At 60.7% G+C, this 14,886-nt stretch overlaps 1 protein-coding gene across 1 annotated transcript in view; it reads left to right on the top strand.

The window, feature by feature from the left end:
• Window positions 1-14,886, top strand: part of LOC117650677 (adenylate cyclase, terminal-differentiation specific-like) — a 37,753-nt gene that overhangs the window by 13,503 nt on the left and 9,364 nt on the right. The window lies entirely within an intron of this gene.

Here is a 14,886-nt window from a genome sequence, read left to right as displayed (position 1 = left end):
GGTCAAGGTCGCGTGCGTGCGCGCCGGCCGGCCTCGGCGCTCTGTGTGCGCGGATCGTGGAGTCTGTCGGCCCACCAGTCGTCCTGCCCCGCACGCATCGTTGGTGGCTTTGGTGGCTTGCTCTACCGAGAATCCAACGCCACGAACATGATGGGCTAGCCCTCTACCGCAAGGCCTCTCCTGTGGTGCGATGGAGTTCGCCGAAATGATGTCCCCGTATTGCTACTGCGTGGGTCCTTTGACGCGCACTGCCAAAGCATTGCACCAACTGTCGCTCGCATCCTTTCGGTTCTCGGTATGGAAGCGCTGGCTGACAAGTATTGGTGGCGAAGACTGCCTCAAACTGGCGGAGGCTGAACAGGTTCTGCGGCAGCTTGGCCCGCCCTAGACGGTCCGTGGGTGGCCGAACCACTCCCAAGCGCGCTTGCTGATGCGGGGGCAGTGGGTTGCCTGGCTAGAGGGTCAACATTCAACAAGCTGAGGTAGGGGCACTGCTTCCGGGAGCCTCCAGCCGCCCGTGCTGTCCGCTCTTCGCCTTTGGATGCTCACCACGCAGGCGTCGCGGTGCTCGCGTGGTGGGGTGCGGATTCGCAGAGGCCAATTAGGACTCGTTGCGAAAACTCTTAAGGATAGTAGCTACCCTCAAATTGATTTTTTTTTAATGTGCTCTAAAAATCTTTTACAGTGTCCCAAACACATCGCGAGTACCCTCGGGCCCGACTTCGAATATTCGCTTCTATTGTTTTTTTGTGGTGACGCTTGTTTGTACTCTAACAAAAAGAGGCCTGCCAAAGGCACGCTATAGCGCCGCAGGCCACGGTGCCCGCCAGGCGTGGATTATCGAAACTGGCGCAGCATCACACGAAGCCTGTTACGACAAAACACGGTTTGGCGTACACCTACCTTGTTTTATTAGTTTTACTAATTTTTAACGTTTTAAATTGTTGCCTTTATTTCAGCAACGAAAAGGATATAGCATATTTTGCTTATGTGAAAAGAAAGCTCATTTAAAGTATCACCCTAAAAAAATATCCACTAGAAATTTATTGTTAGGGAGAAAAATAAGTGCAATGCAAGGGCTGAAAAAGGCGTTTTTGAAGCGTTCCAGGGTTGCGATCTCCCTTCAGATACAGTCTGTAAACCAAAGCTGAAGCTCGTACAAACGAACGTCCCCAGTGTGCGGGGAGAGCCTCCGATTGGCAGGCTAGGTAGTCGGCAGCCCGCCGCAGCCCGCGCGTTGCGAGCATTGATTGTCAACCCCGCCCACATGACGTCCCACGAGACCGGCACCGTGCACGCCTAAAAGCCGCGGCGAGGACTGGGCCCCCTACGGCCTGCGGTACTCGCCCTGCTGCCTCGAGTCAGCTTGTTAAAATTCTCGCTGCAGACTCCACTTCACCGCCCTCCTCTTTGGCCGTGTTCGCGACCCACTTAACCTGTTCTCGCGCTGCATCGCACGGGGCAGCGAACCCATCGCCAGCAGCATGCGGTCACCGCGGCCACCGCGCTTTGCCTGTCAGGACGAGGTGACGCCCCCTGGGCCCGCGCCGTGCCCGTGGCTCGGAGAATGCCTGAGACCATCACGCATTGCTTGCGGAGACGGAGGATGGGGTGGGGGGGGGGGTCTTCCGGCGGCGTTGACGCCAGGCTACTACGCCAACCCTGGCTGGCCAGGGTGACGGCCTGGGCGAGGACCCAGGTGCAACCTTGCGTCGTGTGCCGACGCCACTGAACCCCTTCCCTCGGCTCCTCCAGGCCCGTCGACCCGACCGTGGACATGCTAATTAGATTCTGTCGCGTCGAGTGGCGCCCTCCGTGGCGCCCTCCGTGTGGCTGGGCCGGGCCAGGCCCCGGACCGGTTCCCCTCCACCAGCACCAAGTCTTGTAAGGGCCAGCTTCCTGCTTTTCAAAGCTCCGATGAGGCTGGCCTGGTTCACTTTGGAATGCTGCAATGTTGCTCCGGGCACTTGAGAAGGTGCGGCGTCTCAGCACCACCAGCCTGTAAGCCCTTCTTACTGGCGGGGCCGGGCGCCGCGTCGCTGCCTGGCAACCAAGGCCCTTCCAGCTGGCGGTCGACCCCGCACCCCATCCCGCACCCTGCCCAGCAGTCTAGGCCCCACCGGTCCCGCCAGACGGACAGACACCCTGAAGCAATCACTTCAAGTAAACATTGAACCCAAAATGTATTTGAATAAATTAGAAACCCATAGCGTGCGTCTCATGATGTCCTTTAACTCAGCTGCAGAGCGGAAAGCAAGAAACCTGCCAGACAAATGGTTGCCTCGGTCGAAAAGAAGCCTGACCCGTGTCTTACACAAAGAACGTCCGGCCTTCTTGCAACCTCTTGGGCCACACTTTTGTTGGCAACAAACTCTCAGTTTTAGGACTGGTCCAAGAAGTACTCGTTGAAAAGAATTGGCGTTCAATACCTCCACCGCGGGAATGCCCGGGTCGGAGTCAAAGTCATTTTTACGTCTTGAAGTTGTCTTGAAGGCGCATTGTAGGGAAGGCAAGTACGGGGCTGTTTGAAGGCCGCAAAGAGACCCACTTCAGTGTTTGAACGAGGTGTAAACAAGGCGGCTGCAGGGCGAAGTCAAGGCGAAAAAAGGTTGGAAACAAGGCCAAAAGAAGGCTTTGCGCAAGCGTCCGATTTTTGTCTGCGAACTACCTTAATCTGGTCTTGTTTTCGCCTTCATGGAAGGCGGATTCAGGGTGCGAAGAAGGCCGAATCGAGATCGCGTTGAGTGCGAAACAGGGCAAAAAGAAGACGCTTTCGTGGCAGTTATTGGTGCCACGAAACCGCACGAAACCGTCTTCTTTTTGCCTTGTTTCGACCCGCTTCGCGTCTGGTGGCGTCTGGTCGGGGGAAAAAGGAAACACGGGTTGAGAGCCTGGCGCAGGGCCGAGTCGAACCACGAATCCGTCACTCCAGAATCAGGTGCTCCAAGCTACCTGGCCAGGGCGTCTTGTGGAGATACTCGTCTCGCCGCACGGCTTGTATGCTCCCGAGATCGCTCTACTGGCGGACGCCAGCCGTCAGGCGGCCAAGTGACATTGGCCACGTCGCGTGTGTAGTGTTGACACATATTTCCACGGGCGCGTGCATTCATAAATGTTCTTATTATATTCTCGTTACTTCGTGCAAAAATTGATCGCAATGATGATCTAAAGAAACTCAATAGTGTTCTTGAATACAAACCCACGTGTGCTTCTAGAATATACGCGAAGCCAAAGAGGGGAGTCCCCTCTCCCTACGCCCTTCTTTCTAACCACTGGAGAGGGAGTACGGTAACCTCGCTGCGAGCATGCCCAAAGTCGCCTCGACGGCCCGGCGGCCCGGCGGTTCGACGGGGTGGACGTGGACGGCCTAGCAGGCAGATTCCGAGAGTCGTTTTCGTCGCTCCGTCTCTCTCGCACCTATTCGGCACGCCCCATGAGTGCGAGAGAGACGGAGCGACGAAAACGACTCTCGGAATCAGCCTGCAGAGTGCGTCGCCGTGTCGCCCCCACCCGCCGAGACAGAGCGACTGCCTCGCGACGCCGCGAGGTGTGCAGGGGCGCCGGAAGTGTATTTCCTCAGGGGGGGCAAACAATTTTAAATCCTACGTTCCTAATTACCCCCCTCCCCCACCAAAAAAGGTGCTTAAAAAGACCCTACTCTTTCATGCACCGCCTCGGGAAGGCTTTGACCGCTGATAGTTTAGGAGCAGTGGTCTCGCAAAAATGGTCAAAAAGTGAATGAATTTCAGAAAATCACCGTTTTTGCTGACTTTGAACTGTCACTGCATCCAATTTAGTTGCGGTCAAAGGCCTCCCTCGACGCCTTACTATTCTAAAGACCCTACTCTTTCATGCCCCGCCTCGGGAAGGCTTTGACCGCTGATAGTTTTGGAGCAGTGGTCTCGCAAAAATGGTCAAAAAGTGAATGAATTTCAGAAAATCACTGTTTTTGCTGACTTTGAACTGTCACTGCATCCAATTTAGTTGCGGTCAAAGGCCTCCCTCGACGCCTTACTATTCTTAAGACCCTACTCTTTCAGGCCCCGCCTCGGGAAGGCTTTGACCGCTGATAGTTTAGGAGCAGTGGTCTCGCAAAAATGGTCAAAAAGTGAATGAATTTCAGAAAATCACTGTTTTTGCTGACTTTGAACTGTCACTGCATCCAATTTAGTTGCGGTCAAAGGCCTCCCTCGACGCCTTACTATTCTTAAGACCCTACTCTTTCAGGCCCCGCCTCGGGAAGGCTTTGACCGCTGATAGTTTAGGAGCAGTGGTCTCGCAAAAATGGTCAAAAAGTGAAAGAATTTCAAAAAATCATCGTTTTCGCTGACTTTGAGCGGTCACTGCATCCAATTTAGTTGCGGTCAAAAGCCTCCCTCGACGCCTTACTATTCTTAAGACCCTACTCTTTCAGGCCCCGCCTCGGGAAGGCTTTGACCGCTGATAGTTTAGGAGCAGTGGTCTCGCAAAAATGGTCAAAAAGTGAATGAATTTCAGAAAATCACCGTTTTTGCTGACTTTGAACTGTCACTGCATCCAATTTAGTTGCGGTCAAAGGCCTCCCTCGACGCCTTACTATTCTTAAGACCCTACTCTTTCAGGCCCCGCCTCGGGAAGGCTTTGACCGCTGATAGTTGGAGCAGTGGTCTCGCAAAAATTGTCAAAAGTGATTGAATCCCCGCAAGTATGATTGTCATTTCATTGGATGATGTTGATTATTTCACTGGTTACCAACTAGACGCGCAATGATTATCTTGAGTCGGGTACCCCTTGGAATATGCTGTCCCATTTTTACCCCGTGTCCTATAATTGCTCCAACTGACCCTAGGCTCGATTTTCGCAGCTTCCCACCAAAGTCCAGGGGGGGCGATGCCCCCCTGCTAAATTCCAGGGGGGCAGCCTGCCCACCCTGCACCCCACTTCCGGCGCCCCTGGAGGTGTGTGTGGACAGGGGCGAGCGAGGGGCGGGGCGGGGGTGGCAGGCGGCCGATGATTCAGGGGCGCCGAACTCCGCATCTCCCTCCCCGCCACGCCGCCGGCCGCCCCGATCTTCGCGCGAGTGGTAGGCAAGCCCGCCGTCCCCCGGGAAGAAATGCTTGGTCGAAAACACGTAGGTTCGTGAGGGTTTGGCCAAAATATCCACAGGCAATTCACCGCCCGGGGGAGTTGCCGCTGGCTCGTCCTCAGTGCTCGGCGCTGCGCCGCAGGACGGGCGGCGCCCTCGCCCTGTCCGCCCTGGTCTGCGCCATTAGCGCCGGCGCAGCCGCGCAGCCAGGCGACGGCCTCAAACCGGAAGGTGGCAATCGTCGGCGGAGACTTGGCCGCGTAACTTGGCTGGCTGGCGGCTGGCGGGGACGGCCTTGCCGGGCCCTGCAGACTTGCAGGAAGGGCTGCTCCTCCAGAGTGGCGTGGCTCTGCGTGGCTCTGCGTGGCGAAGCGCACCTCGTCGGGGCTTCCGGAAATAGAAAGGAAGAGAAGCCCCGGCACGGCCGCCACTGGCCGCCTGGCTGTGTGGGCCTGCGGGCCGTGGGGGCGCTCCGGAGGACGGAGGGGCCAGGGAGGCTGACACGGGGCGCGCCGATCATGAGTACCGTTTGACCGTGAAACTTAAGGGACATATCGTAAATCCCAGCGGCTATGGCTTTCGCTCGGCGCCACCGCGCGCCCCACCGCGCGCCCCACCACCGCGCGCCCACCGTCTCGCCGTCTCCAGCGCCGCCGCCCACGCGGCCCCACGCGCGCAGCGTCCGCTGCCTATTTCTATTCCCAGCCATCCGCCGCCCGCGAAGGTTTGGGCTGTTCGATTTGGCGTGCGAATGCAGTGGATACAGCTGCGGACGAAAGAGCACGACTCAATTTCCACCTCGTCTTTCTCTTGTCGAGATATTTTGCTTGGGACGCGCGTAGCGTGGACCCTGAGCTAGGGCTTGCCTTATAGCAGGCCGAGCGAAGAAGGCTCCAATCAAAATGGCTCGACCAAGAGAAAGAATTTTCACGATGAGACGTTGAGAGGGCGTGAACGGCCCTCTGCTTCATTCGCCCCAATTCAGAAAAGGGGGTTCAAATTCCCGTGTCGTTGATCACATTGAATTGCTTGGCAGTCGACAGTGGTTTTAAATGTACGATGATTCGTAAGAGAAGGCGATTAATCGTAGCTTGGTTGAGACCGACGGTGTGCCGTTCTACTGCGCGTTAGGGCGTGGCTGTGCGAGTTCCACCTCTCCGTGCATCCTCGTGGCAATTCCACTTAAGGCCAGGGGAAGGAACTAGGTACACGAAGGGTGGCGCGCTGATGCCAAAGTTAAGTAGAGGGAGGGGAGATGGGGTTCCTAATGGGGTTAGCAGGGAATTGTGTAAGGCGTGTGTGAATGGAGTAAAAGCCGTTTGCGGCACACTGACTCGTCGGAACAGAATAGCGCAGCCTCCAGGGCACTTCATTCCTATTGGTATCGTGCTTGTGCTGTTTGAGCGGTTGAGGCAAACGCCGCCATTTCTTGGAGAATGTTCGCAAAGCGGCTTGCGTGCACACTGAGATTCCAAACGCTATGATTATAGCACGTATGGTGCAATGCGCTGTGATATCGCACCATACGTGCAATGCCACAGCCATATTGCACCTTTGGTGCAATGCTTCCCGAAAAGGCCCTATGCTAATGCATGGGAAATCGTGGGAAATGGGAGGCATTGCACTTCATGTGCAATGCTTTCGCATTGCACCAATTGACGCTATACTCATAGCGTTTGGATTCTCAGTGCACGCACCGCGCACGGTGAGGGCCCCCTCGGGGGTACTCGGGGGCCCGGTGGCGCAGTGACAGCTCGGCTTCCAAAGGCGACGGCTCGTCTGCACCACCAGGTTTCATGCTTTTTTCCGCTTTCGACTCGCGGAACTCGAATCAGTCGAGTGTTTTCCGATAGTCAGCAAAACACTGCTCCGTTTTCCGCGCTGCCACGCCGTGTTGCAGCTAAGGGCCTCAGCCAGCACGGCTCACGTCAAACAGCGTTCCCGGAGGGCCCGGACCGAGGCCCAAGGTTTAAACAAACTTCACACACCTTATGGTGGCCCCTCTAAATACCCGCATTAACAGAACCCGGTGACCTTGGACGAGCCACTCTGGGTGGACGTTGCGAACAGGAGGGAGGAGTCGGGACTGACGGCTGGAGGTCGAAGGGCCATCCATCCCGTCGGAGTAGAGTGTCCCAGTTTGCAGCCCGGCCAAGGCGTGGCGTTCGACCAGTTCGACCAGCAAGTTGCCGTCGGCTCTTGGTTGTCCCTCGATGCGGTTTCTGCCGGCCGACTGGCAAGCGATCCGCCCAGGCGTCCTCGAAGCCTCGAACTGTGGCACTGTGGCATTTCGTTGCGGTTCCGGGGACGCGGAGACGGTCGCAGACGGTCGCAGACGGTCGCAGACGGTCGCAGACAGGCTGCCACTCGCTCCGCCGCTCCGCCGCTCCGCCCGCCAGCTGCCTGTGTACGCTAGAGCCTGACAACGCTGTAATGCCCCAGAGAGGCAGCCCTTCCGCGCCGAGCTGGCCGAGCTGGCCGAGCTGGCCGAGCCGCACAAGGCCGAGGGATAGGTGGAGAGGGCGAGCCGAGGCGAGCCGCGCTATGCGCCTAGGCTGGCCAGTGGGACGGGGGACGCTACGAAACCAAAGCCCCCCCCCCCCCAAAATCCCCCCCTCGCGACTCAACAACCCTTGATGTCTCCGGCAGAAGCCACTGAACTGCCCACTACCACTGCTCACCTACAACTCCCACAGCAAGTACACCTTCCCCTCCGTCCCCTCCCCGTCCGTGGGCGGCGTTGGCTTCGGACCTCGGGGCACGCGGCCAGCTCGTCCACATCATCATTCAGTGTTGTCAAACTTTTTAGACGCGTAGTTGAAATGCTGGAAACATTGGAGCTGAATAACTTGTTCCTGGGTCAGGAACAACTCGTGCAGTCCCTTTGCTCGAGAACACCTTTTCCCGCGTGCAGTTTGGCAGGTGATGTTCGGCATGATGTCCGTGACGGCAGGGACGGCGTTTTCGGGATTCCTGGCGCGGGATGCCATGCCGCCCTGCCGCCTTGTTTGCAGGCTGCCCTCTAGGCCCCGCGGAAGGGCCGAGTGCCTTCGGCTCCCTTCGGCTCTCTTCGGCGTGCTGCTTTTCCAAACTTGTCCTTGCCTCTGGCTGCGCCGCAGGCCGCGTAGCGTTTGCCGATATTCTTCGAATAGTGCCCTGCTGCCCCGACGTTCCCTGCTGCTCCGCCATCGGCCCGCTGCTCCCACCGCGTCCGCCGAGCGGCCCGCCGCCCCCGCCGCCCCCCGCTACGCCCCCGCCGCCTCCGCTGCCTGTGCAGTCCCGGTAATGGGTGTCCGGCCCCCAGCCCACCGGCCCATCGGCCCGGCCCCACCGGCCTGGGGGAAAATGCCCGTTCACGAGAATGACGAGTCGACCGCCTGAGGGCTGATCCTCCGAACAGCGATTTCCTCGCTTCGTCACTCTCGCACTCGATGGCGTCCCCGCAAGGGACCAGGAGAGAGACAGAGCAACAAAGCGCTGTCGTTCTGTTCGTCAGGGCTGCTGGCGATTGAATGCCTATCTGCTCGCAGAGGCCCTTCCTGCCCAGGGGTAGCGCACTGCTCCAGGCGGCCCAACCCGAACGCCTTGCGACGTGACCGATTGCCGGGCGTTTATAGCCCCTAGAATGGCCCCTAGGCTGCCCCCTAGGCTAGCCACTAGGGAGGCCTCTAGGCTGCCCCCTAGGCTAGCCACTAGGCTGCCTCTAGGCTGGCCTCTAGGCTGGCCTCTAGGCTGCCCCCTAGGCTAGCCACTAGGGAGGCCTCTAGGCTGCCCCCTAGGCTAGCCACTAGGCTGCCTCTAGGCTGGCCTCTAGGCTGGCCTCTAGGCTGCCCCCTAGGCTAGCCACTAGGCTGCCTCTAGGCTGGCCTCTAGGCTGGCCTCTAGGCTGCCCCCTAGGCTAGCCACTAGGCTGCCTCTAGGCTGGCCTCTAGGCTGGCCTCTAGGCTGCCCCCTAGGCTAGCCACTAAGGAGGGTCTAGGCTGCCCCCTAGGCTAGCCACTAGGCTGCCTCTAGGCTGGCCTCTAGGCTGGCCTCTAGGCTGCCCCCTAGGCTAGCCACTAGGGAGGCCTCTAGGCTGCCCCCAAGGCTAGCCACTAAGGAGGCCTCTAGGCTGCCCCCTAGGCTAGCCACTAGGCTGCCTCTAGGCTGGCCTCTAGGCTGGCCTCTAGGCTGCCCCCTAGGCTAGCCACTAGGGAGGCCTCTAGGCTGCCCCCTAGGCTAGCCACTAGGGAGGCCTCTAGGCTGCCCCCTAGGCTAGCCACTAGGCTGCCTCTAGGCTGGCCTCTAGGCTGGCCTCTAGGCTGCCCCCTAGGCTAGCCACTAGGGAGGCCTCTAGGCTGCCCCCTAGGCTAGCCACTAGGGAGGCCTCTAGGCTGCCCCCTAGGCTAGCCACTAGGCTGCCTCTAGGCTGGCCTCTAGGCTGGCCTCTAGGCTGCCCCCTAGGCTAGCCACTAGGGAGGCCTCTAGGCTGCCCCCTAGGCTAGCCACTAGGCTGCCTCTAGGCTGGCCTCTAGGCTGGCCTCTAGGCTGCCCCCTAGGCTAGCCACTAGGGAGGCCTCTAGGCTGCCCCCTAGGCTAGCCACTAGGGAGGCCTCTAGGCTGCCCCCTAGGCTAGCCACTAGGCTGCCTCTAGGCTGGCCTCTAGGCTGGCCTCTAGGCTGCCCCCTAGGCTAGCCACTAGGGAGGCCTCTAGGCTGCCCCCTAGGCTAGCCACTAGGGAGGCCTCTAGGCTGCCCCCTAGGCTGGCTCCTGGCTGGCGCTCCGAGACACCGACGCTTGGAGTGGACCCGTCGGACACGGTGGGAAGCTCTTGTTGCCCCCGCCACGGCCGCCACTCCCCGTTCCCCGCTTCCCCCGCCACATCCCACCCCGCGCCGCCACCCGCTCCTCCCCGCCCACGCCCATCACGTGCGCGGCGTGCGCGCCCCGGATCGGGGGCGGCGGGGCTGGCGGGGCTGGCGGGGCTGGCGGCCACAAAACTGAAATATGAGCACCTCTTGAAAGCGCGGCACCGATAACCGAAGACAGAGCGCTGTCCCCCGACGTCCCGACGCCGTGACGGGGGGGCGGCCGCATTTTCGGCGAGCCTTGAGAGAGGGCGGCGGAGGGGTGGAGCCTCTGGTTGTCGCCGACGTACAAATTGCTCGGGTCGGGCCCGGGGCGCTAGGAGCAGGGCCCCGCGGGGTCCGGCGCGGTGGCTCCGATTTGCATGGTAATTGAATTAATAGTTTTGTGGACGGTCCGCAGTAACACGCTGCAGGCCGAGCGTAATCGACTTGACGGCACCGCGACGCGCCGCGACGTGAACCCACAGTCTGCGTCCCAGGCCGCCTTTCGTGGGCAGCGCGCTGGTAGTCGGCAAGGCGATCCATACACTGGTAAAACAAAGGCATAAAAATTACGCCCTTTAGGGCATAAATACTCTTTTACGCCTTTGCAAGGGCATAATCGTTTTATGCCCTTGGGAAGGGCGTAAATGGTATAGGAATTTCAAGCAAAATTTTAATGCCCTTCCCAAAGGCATTAACGATTTATGCCCTTTAAGGGCGTAAATCGTTTACGCCCTTTAGGGGCATAAATTTTATGCCTTTGTTTCACCAGTGTAGTTCCATGGAGTGACGCCACGCCGCGAGCCTCGAGGCAGGGACGGTCGGGGACAGTGCAGGCCGCTCGGCAGGCCGGGGTGACCGAAGAGAAGAGGGCTCGGCGAGGCCAAAATAACAGGCTTCCGCGAGGCATCAGAAGCCGGTTACGCGGCGGCGCGGGGCTGGCGTCTTTTGTTTGGTGGTGTACAGTCGGGGAGGTGACTCTCTTGGCGAAATCCGAGGGGGGGGGAGGGCAGGTTTGGAAGTTACCCTTGGTAACTGCTTGAGAGAGTTTATAACGATTTTGAGATATTTGAAGGTCTCAAGTTTTTGTTTTGTCGAAGCCGGCGGCTCTTGGACCAGCCCTAAGGCCGATCGTGATCCGATTCGCCCTCAACTCCTTCCGGAAGCTCGCGAGCAATGATGGTCGCAGTGTGTCCCGCCTGGTGTAGTGTCTCCGTTGCCATGGCCGCCCCCAGCCAGTTTGGAGTGGCGTGGAAGGACACGGCGGCAGGGCGGCGCGGCTTGGCGCAGCCTTGGCGCAGCCTAACCTCCTCCGGGACGGGAAGTGTAACGGCCGTGGACCCTTCCATCTCCTGTCAGTGGTACCAACCGAGGCAGGAGGAGCGCCAGCGACGAGGTCGGCTCGGCCGGGGCTTTCAAACCCTGAGTTCGGCGCGGAGATATATGCCCCTGTATCGCCATCGCGCCTCGGAAATGCAAGTCGCCCTCCCTCACTGCCGCCGTGACGCTCTGACGGGCTGACGCGCCGACGCGATGCAAATTGGATTGGCATCACGTCACGTTGGCCACGTGGCTGTGGAGACAACGAAAGCACGTTGCGATGCAGCAGTGCATGGCGTGGGCGGGGCGGGGCGGGGTGGGGGCGGGGCGGGGCGGGGATGGGGCCCAGTCCTCTGCCGCTCGGCCCTTTTTGGTCGCGCCGCTGCTCTGCTGGCGCCCTGTTCATTTCATTTGCTGGACCGCTGCATTCGAGGTCCTTTCCGAAAGGTGGCGTGGCCGCACAATGGGACAGAAGACCGACGCCGGCGGCCGATACGCTAAACGCGTTTCGAGCTCCAGAGTCGCTAAATGGGACGCGACCCGAGCGTGTGGTCTCCGTTCCGAGGGCGATCCGTTGGTAGGGTCACACGTTCGGTTCGAGTGCCATTTAGCGACTCTGCAGCTCAAAGCGCGTCCGGGATTTTGAGTGAGTGCCTCCACCGGTCTTCTGGCCCACTGCGCGTGGCGTTCGTTCCCTCCTGCAGCGCGCAGCGTCGCCTCGAAGACAGACAAGAGCGTGGTCTTCCCCAGTCCGTCTCGAGGCGACAAGAATGCCGGCGCCCCTGCTCCTGCAGACTGAGTCGTTTTCGTCTGCCCGTCTCTCTCGCGGGGCGTTCCCTAGGGGAGCGAGAAGGACAGAGCGACGAAGACGACCTCGCTGTCCCGCGCTCATCACGCGATGCCCCCCACCTGCGCGACGCCCCGCCCTGGCCGTACGCCTTGCACTAATGGATTACGGGTCCATTGCGAATGTAGTGCAATTCAGTGCAGCCGGCCCGAGAGGAGAAGAGCGGCGAGACAGCGAGACCGGAGGAGCGCAAGAGTGAGACACGGCTGTGACGCGCCTCACGGGGCGTTCTTATGGGTGCGAGAGAGACAGAGAGACGAATGTTCGACTCTCATTCCGCTGCTTGACGCACTGCGCTAGTTATCCGCTCAAGCTTTCTGTTATAATGGCGTGGCGCAGCGCCGCGCAGCGCGTCCAGATTGGGCAGCCAGAGTCATTCGCGCCCCGTCGCCCCCGCCGCCCCCGCCTCGGCGGCTGCCTCGGAAATGTGCGTATTAAGCTCCGGAAACCGTGTCAAGCGTTCGCCTGCCTTCAAGTTGCAGCCAATTGAGTTCCGTCATGCAAACAGAATTTGGCTCGCGTCACGAGCAACTGCGTGCGCCAAGTTGCGGGCTATTCGTAATGACGCAAACCCAATGCGTTCGCCTTCAGGACGAACTGAATTCTTGGCAACTTGAATGCAGCCAAAGTCCTTGTCAATTTATGGAACAGCGCTTCGCGAGCGTTGCACGAGTCCACGAGTGTGCGCGCGAAGCGTGAGAGCACTTGGCGGCAGAGCCGTGGACCGAGCGGCCGGGCGGCACGGCAGGGGGCGCGGCGGCGCTGGAACCTCGTTAAAACTGCTCTTGTCGTGCAGGCTGCTGCAGGCACCTCTCGGACGCCGGGCCGCGCCGGCCCATCATCCTCATCGTCACCTCTCGCTCGCACCACAGAACGGGGTGGCGGCGCCCCGGGGTGAGGCGGAAGCAGCGGAAGCAGCGTCCTGCACGGCGCCCTGCACGGCCCCGACAATGCAAATCTGTGACGCCAGGCTCCTCTGGGTTCTTTCACGTGTGTGTGTGTGTGTGTGTGTGTGTGTGTGTGTGCAACCACGCGAGAGAGAAGGGCCGTGTTTGTTGTGTGTGTGAGGGTGTCGCGTGCCGTCCGGAACGCCCGAGTCCGTAATGGCGCGAAGAACACGGCGCGCCACGCCAGCGATTGTGACTTAGCCCCCCCCCCCCTCGCGCTCCATTCGTCTTGAAGCAGTCACGGCGCTCACCTTCCCCCCCCCCCCCCCCGTCCCCCACGCCTACTTCTCACTCGGCCCGACGCGTAAATGAGTTCCTTTGTGAGCGAGTTTCCCCGAATGATTGGAGCCCGACGGGCCCGGCGAGCAGGTTCAAGGGGCGTGGGGGCGCGGGGGGCGCCGCGCCGGCCCGGCCCGGCGCGGCGGGCTGCGGGTTGAGCCCCCCCACTGCTAGCCTTCAGCCTCCCCCCCCCTCTTCTTTCCTCCATGAAAATTAGACGGGTTACGAGTCAGGCGTAGTCGCTCTCCCGGGTGTGGCTTCATGCCGAGACTGATCAGGTTTCCTTGGCGCCTGCAGACTCATTCGGAGAGTCATTCCCGTCGCTCTGTCTCTCTCGCACCTACTGGGGAAGCGAACCGACGACTGTCGCTGCGCGGAAGGACTCATTAGCCGGCGTGCGTCGCTTCAAAAACCCCTTCGCTTCCCGCTGCTTTCTGATCTGAGTCCCCGGTCCCCGATCAGTCTCGCTGGATCCACTTCGGTCTCTCGAGACAAACATACGCTCCGGCAGTCGGCGTGGGCCAATCAGAAGCCGCCTTTCTTCAGGGGTTGGCGCCGCCACTGCGATCCCCGCGCAGTCTGTGTCGGCGCCTCGCTTGCTTCTGCTCGCGGTTTGTTCGGGGCCAGGGGAGCGTGGCTGTAGCCCCATTCCAGCTGTCGTGTGTCCCGGCGCCCCCCGCGGGCAGTGCCGGGTTGTGCGGAGTAAGTAATCACCCCGTCGCGGCGAGCCTGGAGGCCTAAAGGCTCGCCTCGCCGCGCGCCGCCTGTCTCGCCTCCCGCAAAATCCCGCAAAACTCGCCGCGACACGCCACGCCGCGACACCCCGCCGGCCGTGCCTGGCCGTGCCGCGCCCCGAGGGCTCGTCGGAGGGCTCGGCCGGGTGCTGATGAATCCCGCATCCCGCCACCACGGCCCGGCACCACGGCCCGGCACCACGGCCCGGCAGCCGAAGGGCGGCGCATCGTTCCGTCCCTCTCGCGCCCCCACGGCGAGCCGCTGGGTGCGAGGGAGAGAGAGACAGAGAGAGAAAGAGACAGAGACAGAGAGAGCGCTGTTTGCAAGCAGCCTGCGGGCCCTTTGCGGTGGCGACGCTGCGCTCTGCTTTATTCGTTGCGGCGCGCTGATTGTCGATGGCTTCGGCAGAAACATCGGGGCGGGGCGGGGCGGGGCGGGGCGGGGCGGGGCGGGGCGGGGCGGGGCGGGGGGGCGGGGCGGGCCCTTCCTGAGTGGGCAACTGGGTCGCAAAACGAGGCCAGCGATTTGAGGACACCTAATCGAATCGCTGCTCAATGCTGTTTCGACGCCGCGACTGCCTCTCGCTGCCTCGCTCTGCCTCGCCTCGCGCACCCGTCCGCATCCAGGAACACCAATTACCGTGTTACCGCGGCGGTGGCGGTGCTGCTGCAGATGTTTCCATCGCTCTGTCTCTCTCGCAACCATAAGCCACGTGAGTGCGAGAGAGACAGAGCGGCGAAAACGACCCTCTGAATCGGCCTGCTGTTTGCGCGGTTTGCTGTTTGAGGGAAGACGCGGCGAAGACACCTCGGCATGGCCGGTGTAGCCTCGGGCAGCCGTCGCGTGCCGAGAGTCTGCCGTCCG

The sequence above is a fragment of the Thrips palmi genome, unplaced genomic scaffold, assembly GCF_012932325.1.
Source record: "Thrips palmi isolate BJ-2018 unplaced genomic scaffold, TpBJ-2018v1 HiC_scaffold_5, whole genome shotgun sequence".
NCBI lineage: Eukaryota > Metazoa > Arthropoda > Insecta > Thysanoptera > Thripidae > Thrips > Thrips palmi.
The sequence above is the reverse complement of the archived record's forward strand: the minus strand, read 5'-3'. Positions and strand labels throughout refer to the sequence as shown.